The 12,912-nt window shown below is 40.0% G+C and overlaps 1 protein-coding gene across 4 annotated transcripts in view; it reads right to left on the reverse strand.

Annotated features, from left to right (window-relative positions):
• Positions 1-12,694, reverse strand: part of SPOP (speckle type BTB/POZ protein) — a 67,452-nt gene extending 54,758 nt beyond the window's left edge. For all 4 annotated transcript variants that reach the window (XM_038547624.1, XM_038547620.1, XM_038547623.1 and 1 more), the window contains exon 1: positions 12,504-12,694. The gene's annotated coding sequence lies outside the window, so the exon portion shown is untranslated. The remainder of the gene's footprint in view (positions 1-12,503) is intronic.
• Positions 12,695-12,912: the final 218 nt, after the last annotated feature.

Genomic DNA, 12,912 nt, shown 5'->3' on the forward strand with positions numbered 1-12,912 from the left:
CAGAACCACTGTTCTGCAGGTTCTGGACTCCCACTAACCTCTCTGCCCTCACTTCTACTTTTTCTCTTGCTCACTTAACTCCAGCCACACTGGCCTCCGTGCTTGCTCCTTGAACACACCAGGTGCATCATTCCTCATGGCTTTTGCCTTTGCTATTCCCTCTGCCTAGAGCTCTGGCAGCTTCTACAGATAATTTACTCAAATATCACCTCTGTAGTGCTTTAGTGAGACATTTCATGGCCATTCCACTTAATACTGCAACCTCCACATCCACCCCAACATACCCTAACTCTTTCTTAGGCTTTATTTTCCTCCTTGGGACATACTGCCTTTTAACATACCACATAATTTATTTACCTTATTTACTGCCTGAATATGCACTTCATGAGAGCTGGGACTTTTGTCTGTTCTGTTCCTTATATATCCCCAGTACTTGAAAGAGTATCCAGCACAAGGGAGCTACTCAGTTAATGTTTAGCTCCCTCAGCAGGGCCTTCCCAGATTCCCTCAACTAGACCGAAGTATCCCATTATTCCCCAACAGTAATTTATTCCTTTCCTTCATTAATAATTTGTAATTACATTTGTGTTTATTTGCTGAAGTTTCTTTCCTAGATGGGAAATTCCATGAGAATAGGATTTTCTATTTGGTTCACCATTGTATATGCTGTTGTTCATGACTAACTGGCACAGAGTAACTATTTTATTTTATTTTTCAGAGTAACTATTTTAAAAAACAGTCAATGAATGAATGAATAAATGAATGAAATTGAATACATTTTCTGAAAGCACACTCTGAGCGTGTTATTTTTCAATCAAAATCTATCAAAGTCTCTCCATCACTTACCACATTAAAGCCTAAATGCCTGGCCTTGATAGAAGACCTTCCACGTTCTGGACCAATTTCTCTCCTATTTTACCTCCTATTATCTCAGGCTTCTTTTGCTTCAGTTCCACCGCACTGTTCATTATTTCCAGTACACACCATATACTAACACACACTGCATTTCCCCACCTCCACATTTTTGCTTATGATGTTCCTTCTGCCTGAATTCCCTTCCCATCCCTGCCAATCAAAATTCCAGCCTTTAAAATACCTACCCTTCAAAACCCAACTCAAAGGTAACCTTCACGAAGACAGTCCAGACTCCCACCCCAGCTTTCCCAACTGAATGATCCCTTCCTCTTATAAATACCCCAATATGTAATACTGGTTTACTTCCCCACTCATTTCACAACATATCCCTTCCCTACCTTTTACAAAACCTTTCATTTATAGTCACTCAATAGATACTTGTTGAAATAAAGTCGTTAACACCACCACTCCTGTTTCCATCATAAAATATGTTTAAATGGGGATGGGAGGTGGGGGAAGGGATATTCTCTTTAGCAAGACCTTTAATAATCAAAAAGACATAAGGCTGGAATGGCAGATTCTCACCCTTAATCCCCCCTTCTATGCCTTTTCTGCTAAGGCAAGATCTTCCCAAATTTTTGGATTTCATATTTTTTAATGTAGTCAACTTCTGGAAAAAAAAAAAAAACATTAAGCTGCATGTGCTACTACAAGGATATAAATCCCATAAGCTATATTAAAATGGGATGATCACATACCTGAAAGAATATCTGGTTGAAAATCTGGATACCTTAAACTCTGCTGTTTGAAAATGATCACAACTAGGAAAACATTTCTGTTCAACAAGAAATCTGAAACTTTTAAAGTATTCTATTCATTTCTGTATCATGTTAAATGATGGTAAATAATAGCAGCAACAATGCAGTAAAATTCTACCACGAACACTTATTGTATCTCAAGTAATAGGCCTTTGTTTCCCTACTCACACCCTCTCATAAGGCTGTGGTTCCTAAAATGTAGTCCACTGATCCCTGGAGGTCCCTTTCAAGGAGTTCATAAAGTTGAAACTATTTTCATACTACTAAGAAATCATTTGCCTTTTTCCACTGCGTTGACATTTGCACTAGTGATACAAAACCAACAATGGTAAAACTACTGGTGCTTTAGCATAAATCAAGGTAATGACATCAAACTGTACCAGAGTCCGGTGTCTTTCACCATCTTGTACTGGTGATTCTCCTTTTAAGTCAATATCACTTAAGAATGGTTTTGAGGGATCCCTGGGTGGCGCAGCGGTTTGGCGCCTGCCTTTGGCCCAGGGCGTGATCCTGGAGACCCGGGATCGAATCCCATGTCGGGCTCCTGGTGCATGGAGCCTGCATCTCCCTCTGCCTGTGTCTCTGCCTCTCTCTCTCTCTCTCTGTGTGACTATCATAAATAAAAAAAAAAAAAAAAAAAAAAAGAATGGTTTTGATAAAGCAATAAATTTTCTTGATAAAATTTGAACTTTTAATCAAAAATTAGAATTTTGGAAATCTTGTAGCTCCTGACAGATTCCCAATACTTACAGACTTTTCTGATGAGATCGGTTATGATATTAACTAATGTGGGCTTTTTATTTGTTTTTTTAAAGCAGGTTGCATGCCCTGCATGGAGCCCAATGCAGGGCTTGCACTCACCACCCTGAGATTAAGACTTGAGCTGAGATCAAGAGTCAGTTGCTTAACTGACTAAGCCATCCAAGAGTCCCTAACATTTTTTTTTATATTGCATTATGAAATGTGTCATGTGGAAAATTTGCCTAACTCAATGAACCAATGTTTCCCAGACAACCAATGCGTGTTATCAAATCATGAACAGGTGAAAAACCCATTCAAACTGCAAGACAGACCAATGGATTTTAACTTAACAGTAACATCAATGATTTTATTTTTTTTATTTTTTATTTTTTAAAAGATTTATTTATTTATTTATTTAATTTATTTATTCAGAGAGAGAGAGAGAGAGAGAGAGAGAGAGAGAGAGGCAGAGACACAGGCAGAGAGAGAAGTAGGCTCCCTTGCAGGAAGCCCGACATGGGACTCGATCCTGGGTCTCCAGGATCACACCCCGGGCTGCAGGCGGCACTAAACCGCTGTGCCATCGGGGCTGCCTAACATCAAAGATTTTAGATTCCATACTGAAACTTAACTTTTAAGAAACTACAACTGTCAAGTTTTGGTGTAGTATCAGAGAAGAATATGCACAACTGTTTGCAAATACTTCTTCCTTTTCCAACTACATATCCCTTGTGGTTGTATTTTCCTCAAATACTTCAATCAAAACCATCAGTCATATCAGATTGAATCCACAAATAGATATGAAAATCTATCTTCTATAAGTAAGATATTTAAGAGATTTGCAAAAGTGTAAAAAAAAAGCCACATTCTTCTAATTTTTTGAAAAGTTATTTTTCATGAAGATATTTATGTTAACATGAGATAGGTCTTTACAAGGTCATTAATTCTTTGAGAAAGGGGTTCCCTGGGTGGCTCAGCGGTTTAGTGCCTGCCTTTGGCCCAGGGCACGATCCTGGAGTCCCGGGATCGAGTCCCGCATCGGGCTCCCTGCATGGAGCCTGCTTCTCCCTCTGCCTGTGTCTCTGCCTCTCTTTCTCTATGTCTATCATGAATAAATAAACAAATAAAATCTTAGAAGAAAAAAAAAAAAAAAGGAATCTGAATTAAGCCTCGTGCATACTGAAAGTTTATTTACAGCAGAACACCAGAGCCCATTAAGTCTTATGGCTGAAGTCCTTGGAACTGTTTTGGTTCCAGGAATTTCTAAGGTCTTGTTCAGCTTTTCCTTGGATTCTACTACAACTGTTTCCTTTTGATAAATCTTTTATATGTTATATTAAATACGTTTCTTTTCCTTACAATCAAGAAAGCCTTGATGCCACAGAACTTCAATACTGTTAACAAGAGTGCTTTACTGGTATCCTTATCAAGGTTCTCCTCCATTTGAAGATCATATCCCCATATAAAAATGAAAATCACTCCAACAAAACTAAAATTTGAATGGAAATTACAGGCTTATTCAGAACAAGAGACAAACTTAATGGTCAGCTGCTAGGTTAAGTAAGCTTGGTTTGTTTGTTTTTCTTTTTGAGAAGGCCATTATATATTATGTCAATATATTTTAGACAGCAAATGGCTTAATTAAAATATACCAACCTGACAGGGTTTTTCAGGGATGCTGATGAACAGAAAAAGAATAAGATAGGGAGACCTGTCATACTAGATATGAACAATTATAAAGCTAATTAAGGCAGTGTAGTACCAGTATGAGACAGGCAAACAGACCAACATTACAGAAGAGGCAATGCAGAAACATTTAAGTGGCATTATAAAGTAGTAAGAGGCAGACATGACTATTCAGTACATAATCGTGGGGTACTGGGTTATCTTTACAGAAAAAAAAATTAAATTCCTACTTCAGGGTTATCCTTATGGAAAAACGTTAGATTCCTACTTCACACCAAACATCAAAATAAATTCTATGTGGATTAGAGACCTAAATGTGAAAAGCAAAACTTTAAAACCTTTAGAAGAGGGATGCCTGGGTGGCTCAGTGGTTGGGTGTCTGCATTCGGCTCAGGGTGTAATACTGGGTGCAAAGATCAAATCCCGTATTGGGCTCCCTGCAGGTAAACTGTTTCTCCCTTTGCCTATGTCTCTGCTTCTGTGTCTCTCATGAATAAATACAATCTTAAAAACAAAACAAAACAAAAAAACAGTTACAGGCTATAATTGTCAGTATAGGGGAGGATTCCTTCATTAAGACACAAAAACCACAAATGAAAATGGAAAAACATAATAAATCTCACTCTATTAAAATTTAAAACTTAATTTCAATAAAAGATAAAATAAAGTTAAAAATATTTAAACACACCCTTAGGATGGCTACTATCAAAAAACCCTCAGAAAATAATAAGAGTTGGGAGCATGCAGAGCAACTGGAACCCTTGCATACTGTTGGTAGAAATGTAAAATGGTGTAGCCTCTATATTAAACAGTATGGCAGTTCCTTAAAGAAATTAAAAATAGAAATACCATACGATTCAGCAATTCCACTTCTGGGTATATACCCAGAAGAACTGAAAACAGGATCTCAAAGAGAGAGCTGAACACCCATGTTTGCAGCATGACACACGGAAGTCAAAAGGTGTAAGTAACAACACAAGTGAACACCGATGGATAAATGAATAAACAAAATGTGGTATATGCACACCATGGAATATTATTCAACCTTAAAAAGGAAGGAAATTCTAACATGTGGTACAACAGAGATGAACCTCAAGCACATTATGCTAAGGAAATAAGCCAGATACAAAAGGACGAATACCATATATGACTCCACTCATATGAAGTATCTAAAGTAGTCAAAATGACAGAAACAGAAAGAAGCACCTATTTCTAAATACCTAAATCTCAAATTAAGGAGATGAATGATGACATACACATTTTTTTCTTACAAATAGGTATGCTAGAGAGGAGGAATTAGAGGCTTTAAGAGAACTACTGTAAGCCCTTTGTAATGTAGCTAGTGCCACAGGAGGAAGATTTGTGCCAAGAGCTTCTTAGAAAGACACAGTCAAGAATAAAGGTCTTCACAGTCAAGTAAGGGTTAGTGTCTGAATGTTTAATTTCCATTCTGAGGCCTGCATCCAGCTCTCCCCAAGCAGCATGACCAGCTTTGCCACACAGAGTGGCCAGGCAACTCCTGCCAATTCTATTAAAACGTGACTGTAGTTGTAAGAATGAAGGCCCAAGTCATTTCTCAAAGAAATTATAGTTCAGAATCTTTTTCCTATAATGAGTTTGTCAAAAACAAAAGTAAAAGAAGCTATTGGAACTTAGCGGCAAATGTGTTAGCCTTGCTTTTCATAGTGATTCACCACGCCTAAAAACAAACACAAGAAACAGGTGCACTTTCCTGAATACACAACCAGAATTTAGTATGGGGCCAGTATTGTTATGAAACCAGGTTAAGAATTACTTTACTAAGTCTGGAAGTAAATACGACAAGAGAGTTTTAAAAAAAAGAATTTCAGATAAATATTACGATACTGTTATTAGCAGGCCTTGAGTAGCTCGAAATCAGTAAGATTACTCAAAATACCACTACATGGTAAGAGTCTAATAAAACATTTTCTGCTAAGACAGGAATTAGTCTAGCCCCTAAAACCCCCTTTAGAATGCAGTTCCACTATTTCTTTTGTTTGTATTAACCTTCATTAATGTGATGGATTTTAAGAAAACACTTTGGATGTGACAACATTTCTCCTGAGTCTCAGGTCATGACAAAAATCCACAGGATTCAGCACTGTTCCAGATCCTGAGTTAAGACAGCTAGATACAGAGTTCATGGCCTATCTGAAAATTTTCCCTAATTAAGAACAATTTGTCTCATTCCTTTTTTTTACGATGAAAATCTAGTGATAATGAAAAAATTATGCTATCACAGCGTAATATTACGTAACATTCCAACCGTGTGGAGAAATGAGGAAAAGGGAGGAAAAACAAACATATACTTGTGCACGTACATGCTAAGATGCTTTTTCAGAACACTCAAACCCCACATCTCCAAGAAAGCTCATAAACACAATTTCTGTCTCTAAATTCCATTTTGTGTACCTTTCATCTCAGAAAGCAAGCAAGGTTACTCAAGAGAGAAGAAATTCCCAGACTCTTCTACAGCTAACTTTATTCTAGGGAGGTGGAGGGAGGCAGTGCTGTCTTCAAAGGTACTAGTACTACCCATCTTTCACAAAGAGTACTCAAGACAAGGAATCTGGGGATCCCTGGGTGGCGCAGCGGTTTAGCGCCTGCCTTTGGCCCAGGGCGCGATCCTGGAGACCCGGGATTGAATCCCACGTCGGGCTCCTGGTGCATGGAGCCTGCTTCTCCCTCTGCCTGTGTCTCTGCCTCTCTCTCTCTCTCTCTCTCTCTCTGTGACTATCATAAATAAATTATAAAATTAAAAAAAAAAAAAAGGAATCTGTGAGGTGCAGAATCCAGCAATGCCAGTGGCACAGAAGAAATGAGTCCAACACTAGGTGCATTATGGTAGAATAAAGGCACCTTCAGGTTTGAGATGTTGGCTCCATAAGCTCCATGATGAACAACTTAATAAAAGGGAAGATGTGGTATACGTACATATCCCACATATGGGTGTGTATACACACATGTATATGCATATATCTCTCACACACACACAGACACACACACAGAGATGAGGGTTCCACACCTAGGACAGGAAAGACACAAAAGTGAGGCAGGAACTTCTTGTACCAGAGGGCAAGGAAGCACTCATTACACCAAGCTTAAAGGCTTCCACAAGCCAAATATGAAACATTTTGAGCTTCAAAAAAATGTCTACAATTGTTGGTAACATGTAGAAAAAATTAAAGTCCATGCATTTACAATGGTACTAAAGCAAAAAAAGTGAGAAAAAGAAACAATTAATTTACCACCATTAGTGAGGTGATTATTATATCATCTCCTTACTCAGGAAATTGTTGAAAGGAAAATTAAGAATTTTCCTAACTTTTTGATAGAAATTATTATTCTGAACTGATGAGGGAAATCTTCATAGAAGACTGAAGGCTAATCAATGTAAAAGGAATAGAATTAGAAAATTAGCATTTGGCAACAACCAAAGAAATAACTGGTTCAGACAAGGATCACTATCATTAGGTGAAAGACTGCTAGAAAAAAAAAAAAAAAAAGAAAGACTGCTAGAGAAGTGCAACAGTATAGTTCCAAAGTGTTACCATTCTACAGATTACTTACTAACTACAGAAGGAAAAAAATGTCTCCACTGGAAATCTGGTATTTATCATTTTGAACAAATGATCAATCAAATTCAACATCATTAATAATGGCATAATATGAGATTATATTTCTCTTATTGTGACCCAATATGAAGTACAGAGCAACACCTATGAAGAATTCTTACCAAAAGTATTTAATCTGAATCTAATCAGGCCTTAGACTTAAATGCTAATTTGTGGGAAATACAGAGATAAAGGAACAAATTAAATGAAACTGTGAGGAAACAATCAGAAAATTCCAGAAGCAATATATTCTATAAGAAAATGGCCTAATCTCTTCATAAAGGCAATTTCTTGGGGTGCCTGGGTGGCTCAGTGTTTGAGTGTCTGCCTTTGGCTCAGGTCATGATCCCGGCCGGGGTCCTGGGATCCAGTTCTGCATCAGGCAGAACTCCCTCAGGGAGCCTGCATCTTCCTCTGCCTCTCTGTGTCTCTCATGAATAAATAAAATCTTTAAAATAAATAAAGGCAATTTCTTGTGGCTTCTAAATAAAATATTTAAAAAGACTAAAGATATATGTTTGGAGAAAAATCTGAACATTAACTGGATATTAGATGGTTTTAGGAAATTACTGTTAATTGCCTTAACTGTGACAATATACCATAAGAACAATGAAGCAAAACAATCTCTTTAAGAAGGTACATCTGAGGTTTTTAAAGTATGAAAGTGTTAAGATGTCATGATGTCTGCAACATAAAAATTTACATATTATACATATAAACATATTCACATATGTACATAAGGCAAATATAACAAAATGTGAATTATGAAATCTAGGGGATAATTTGTATAAAGGTGATTATTGTACTATTCTTTGAATTTTTCTGTATGGTTAAAATTACAAACAGTTGTAAAAGGGAGGGTGAGGATGGGCTCAAAATGCACTTCCTCCAGGAAGGCCTCCCAAAGGAACTCTCCTCTAAACCTTATCACTCTCTTACAAAGTCCTCTCAACATGGAACACAGTGTATTATGGTTCCCATTTGAACCGCTCTCTTACTATTTCACATATTCAGGAGATTTGGTTTTCTAACAAGACTGTGAGCTCCTTCAGGCACAGGCATTTTAAAATTATTTTCAAATTCCTCACAGCTTTACAATCAGAAGATTTTTAAAAAGTACTAGTACCAAGATTTTGTGAAAGTACTCATTAAAGCACCTTTAACTAGGTTAGCTTTTCAATTCCTCAACAGAATGGCAGTTCGCTTGTACAAACAATTTTGAGTCAAAGCTATCAAAAGGAGATCATAAAACATCACTTATGGGCTTAGAGAAACTAGCATCTAAGAGTTAAAGGAAGCATGAGTTTTACATGTCTTCTGAGCAGTGTCATGAATTTGCTGTTATCCAGGCATATGACTTTATTCTCATGACATTACTCTTCAGTCAAACAGTATCTTCCATCACCACTCCCATCTGCAAAACTGTGACGGCATTTATCCACAACTCCTGGGGGCAATGAAACTTAACAAGCCACATAAAGAACTTAAAATCTTAGATGAAAGGCTGCATAAAGATAAAAAACATGTTGATAATACAGTGTTGGTGAGGAAGGAGGCAGCGTCCTACACTGCTGGCAGGAATATAAATTCGTACAACTTCTACAGCAAGCAGTTCGGCAATATCTAACAAGATTAAAAATGCATATATCCTCTGGTCCACCACTTCTGCTAGGAATTTACCCAAAAGATACCCATGTACCTAAAAAACACATACAAGGAATTAACTGTAGCACTGGAAACAACCTAAGTCCCCAATAATCAGAGCTGGCTGAATGATGGTACATCTGTACAAGGGAGTATCTGTCATCTTTCAAAAAGCAAAAGGTATTCTATTACTGTATGGAATGATGGCCAAGATATACTAAGTGAAAAAAGCAAAGTGCAGAATAATGGCTATAGTATCTTCCCATTTGTGTAAAACAATAAACAAAGACAAAAACTTAAAAGGGTATATAAGTAGTATATACTTGTAGAAGCGCTATCTCTGGAAGGGTAAACAAGATACGAGTAACAACAGTTTCCTTTGCAGAGGTTTTAACTAGAGGGATGAAAAGAGGACAAAGAAGGAAAATTTTTATCTCTGTGTACCTTCTGAATTTTGTTTTATGTGTATGTGTTACCCATCTTGTTTTTTTAAAGATTTATTTTAGAGAAAGAGTGAGCGAGTGCATGGTGGGGGAGGGAGGGAGAGGGAGAGAGTCTTAAGCAGACTGTGAGTTAAGTGTGGGGCCCTACTCGGGGCTCGATCTCAGGGTCCTGAGACCACCATCTGAGCCAAAACCAAAATGGGATGCTTAACTGCGTACGCCACCCAGGCGCCCCATGAGTTACTGATTTTAAAGAGCCTCTGAAAACATGGCTCTACACCAATACAAATCAATGATACTCATCTCAATCCTAAAAGCAATCATGCCTTCACAGCATAAAATTTTTTTAATATGCCATTAGACCAGGTGAAATGTTTCCAGATAAAAACAAAGCATCACACACACACAAAAAAAAAAAACCCAAAGCATCAGAGATGACAGAAACCTTCTGAGAAATGGATATTTATTACCTCGATAGTTTTATTTCAAGATTTTTACCAGAACCGGATGCAAGTCTGGACACAGGCATCAGTGAACATCTTTCAGTTCGCTAACCACTATGAAGGGCTCAAACAGAAGTCACCAAAGTGCCATTGTACACCAACCATTCCCACCCTAAGTGTGGAGCTATCACAGTAACTTATACTTCTCACTCTTCACACAAGGAAAACAAGATGAGTCTCCAGCTCTTTCCAGGAAACAAGATGATATATGCCCCCTAAATTCCTGTCCTGCTTCCATGTCATCTCTTGGTTCCCACTGAAACCATGGCAACAGGAAACAGCACAAAAGACAGCTGAACCATGCAAAGGCCAGGGTTAAAAAGGGAAGTGAAAATATGTATGTGTGTGTGTGTGTATATATATATGTGTTTTAATACACACACACACACACACACATACATTAAGGCTCCAAAACGTAAGGTTCTACAGTTAAGAATGGCAGGGATCCCTGGGTGGCGCAGCGGTTTGGTGCCTGCCTGCCTTTGGCCCAGGGCGCGATCCTGGAGACCCGGGATCAAATCCCACGTCGGGCTCCCGGTGCATGGAGCCTGCCTCTCCCTCTGCCTGTGTCTCTGCCTCTCTCTCTCTCTCTCTGTCTCTCTCTCTCTGTGACTATCATAAATAAATTAAAAAAAAAAAAAAAAAGAATGGCAGCCAAGAAACCTTTGCTAGAATACCAAAGAAAGGACACAAAGGAAGAAAATAGAAAATAAGGCTTACTAATACTGTCCATTCCCAGTTATCCAGATAGGAAACAGGTTTGGCAAAGATAATTGAAAAACACACAAAAGGCTGCTCCCCACCCCAACAATTCAACTATATTCATTTCAATGCTATTCAGCAAATCTTCTGCTTGTAAGAGTTTATCATTTCCTCACCCTGTTCTGATGGCAGAGGGAAGAAGCATTGAAGTATCTGAGAGCGGCAATAAAGCAGCAAATTAAGGACTATGAATAATCTGCCAACTGAAAACCTAGGTCCTAGATCACTGAAATATCACTGTACTTTAGAATTCCTTATTTTATATTGCTCTTCGTTATCTGCAAATGTGCAAGAAACATCACTCCCACTGCTTCAAGTTAAAACCTCCACAGGGTAAGTTATTTTCCACTAGTAGTTTCAGATTGCTTTTGTTTTCATGTGATGTTCACAGAACATCAATAATGTACAGCTAAAACTGAAAGTGCTAAGGAAGATCCTTTTTTTTTTTTTTTTTTAAAGGAAGATCTTTTACAAAAGAAAAAAAAAGAGGCAAATAGGTCACACGAGGTCTGGAGAGAACCCTGATGTCTTGATTTACAGTTACTGCTCAAAGCCTTACACTGTGTTCTTTATCGCTACCTTATGTACTTCTAAGACAATTAAGAATTTTACTAAAAGGTAGTCCCCCTTATTTTTGTGACCCTCAGTAACTCCTTAGAAAGGCCACCAAAATCCCCTGCCAGAATTACTGAATGGGTTGGGGCACCTACTACTAAGTTTAGGAGATGTTTATATTAAAAGTACAGCATGACTAAGAGAGGAAAGAAAAGTAATGCTGGAACTAGAAGTTGCAGTGACAGTTTCAAAAGAAGGGTCAGCGTGGGGCACGTTGGCTCTGGAAGGCGTTAGTAGCCTGGGAGTCTCTAGGGCAACACCAGATGCAAACAGTGCTTTGTCGGTAAGTCTGTCAAATAATTTAAACTCTCCGTTTTGGATACGAGCAACAGGCGCACTATCTGGCAGCCCACTGTCTGGGAAGAAGGCGGGCGCGTGGTCAAGGGGCTCTTTATCCCGCAGGTCCCTGCAACACAGCGATGCGCATGCGCCCCGGGGGCAGCGAACAAGCACCCCTAGCTCGTTCACACTCGCGCATGCGCAGTCACCCATCTCGCCGCAGGCGACAGCTCACTATTTGGCAAGGGGGATGGGGCTGGGAAAACGATGGGGGGGCTGAAGGCAGGGGGCGCATTTGTGTCTCCTGAATGCTTGGGATTGGGAGAAGGAACGGTTGATTAGGCTCTGGCATTCCCAGGCCACGTAACCCAGGGTGTGGGATATGGGACAGGGAAGAGTATGTGTGTGGCGGGGGGGGGGGGGGTTCCGGGGGGGGGAGTTGGGGTCAGTCACCTCTTAAGGGAGGCGCCCCCCCACTCCGACAGGACAGCCCTCTCCCTTGACTCTCCTCCCCCCACTCACCTGAGAACGGCGGCGACAGCTGCTGGTCCCCGTCCCCCTGCGCTCGCTTCATACTGTCCGCAACATCCGGGACCTGCGGGACCGCCGATACACAAATACACACACACTCGGAGCGCGCACACTCACACACACACACACACCGACACACACCGGCCGGGGCGTCATGGCGTCAGCACGTCGACGCAGCGAGCGCGTACCCGCCGGGCCCCACCCCGCGCGGCCTCCGCCCCTCTTCTCCCCTCCCTGGGTTCTCCTGCCCCTCCCCTCCTCCCACTTCCTCAAGACTCCGCCTACCTCCCTTAGTGCGCGTGCGTCCGGGCGGCTTCCCGGGGCCGGAGGGATTTGAGGCGGAGGAGGGGCCTGACTAGAAAGAGGCGGGAACGCGGAGGGGGTTGCACGCGGGGCGCGG

The sequence above is a fragment of the Canis lupus genome, chromosome 9, assembly GCF_011100685.1.
Source record: "Canis lupus familiaris isolate Mischka breed German Shepherd chromosome 9, alternate assembly UU_Cfam_GSD_1.0, whole genome shotgun sequence".
NCBI classification, from domain to species: domain Eukaryota; kingdom Metazoa; phylum Chordata; class Mammalia; order Carnivora; family Canidae; genus Canis; species Canis lupus.